Source organism: Rhagoletis zephyria, unplaced genomic scaffold, assembly GCF_001687245.7.
Source record: "Rhagoletis zephyria isolate East Lansing unplaced genomic scaffold, Rhagoletis_zephyria_1.1 Rzeph_scaffold_04827, whole genome shotgun sequence".
Lineage (NCBI taxonomy): Eukaryota > Metazoa > Arthropoda > Insecta > Diptera > Tephritidae > Rhagoletis > Rhagoletis zephyria.
This window is the reverse complement of record NW_016161910.1, coordinates 36,032-37,067: the sequence shown is the minus strand read 5'-3', so window position 1 is coordinate 37,067 and position 1,036 is coordinate 36,032.

The window sequence follows — 1,036 nt, the reverse complement described above, 5'->3', positions numbered from 1 at the left end:
GTCTTAGTAGCACTTTGAACCATCAATGGCATTTTACTTTAAACTCATAAATATAAACATTCACGTTAACCTGCACGTTAACCTGCGAAAAGCAAATTGTTGTCGGGAAACGCATGGTCTAGAAAACCCTGTACTCTTAAGTAAATATCTTGAAATATTTCAACTAAATTGATTTTACTTTTTTTGAAGGTACCAAACCTCTTCAAAATAATTTTCGAAGAAAAGTCATCTCCTCTTTAACAACAACATTAAAATAAACTGATTTGGAATTCCTAACCAGATTACAACCCTCTTGAAAAATATTAAAAAAAAAAAAACATTTTAAACCCTTTTGGTCGACAGCTACATTCTTGACCCATTTATTTAATTTATTATTTAATTGATTTTAGCTTTTGAAACAGGTGGCAACTCTCTTCAAAAAATAACCTAGATTTCAACACATGCCGTAGCCTATCTGTATGTCAAACTTCGTTGAAATACGTCAGCCGTTTTAGCATGAAAGAGCAACAAACGAACTCACGTACTTTTACACAAAATTTAGGTACCATCGCAAGTGAGAACGAGACTGCTAAGTATATGCAAGAATTGCTCATTGAATTTGATGAGATATGGGAGTAGATATGGCGTTGAGTAAAACACACTATTCTAAAAAATTTTGCAAATGCTAAATTTGTCTTCTTTTTAAACTACTCGACAATTTGTGCGTATCAACAAGATTTTATAGTTTATTTTGAGTTAAGCGAACTGACAGGCTATTATTATTAACTATAGTGATTTGAAGTCGTGCTTACAAGAGTGAATAACAAATTAGACATGCAATGCCAGCTTACTATTGAGTCAATCTGGTTAAAAGTATTCAGCTTGAATATGTAAGCAAACAAAGGGTGTTAAGAAAAAAGGGGAAAAAAAAAATGAAAAAAAAATAATAAATAAAAAAACAAAAAATAAATAAATAATAAAATAAAATAAAATAAAAAAAAATAAATAAAATAAAATAAAATAAAAAAAAAATAAAAAAAAAAAAAATAAAATAAAA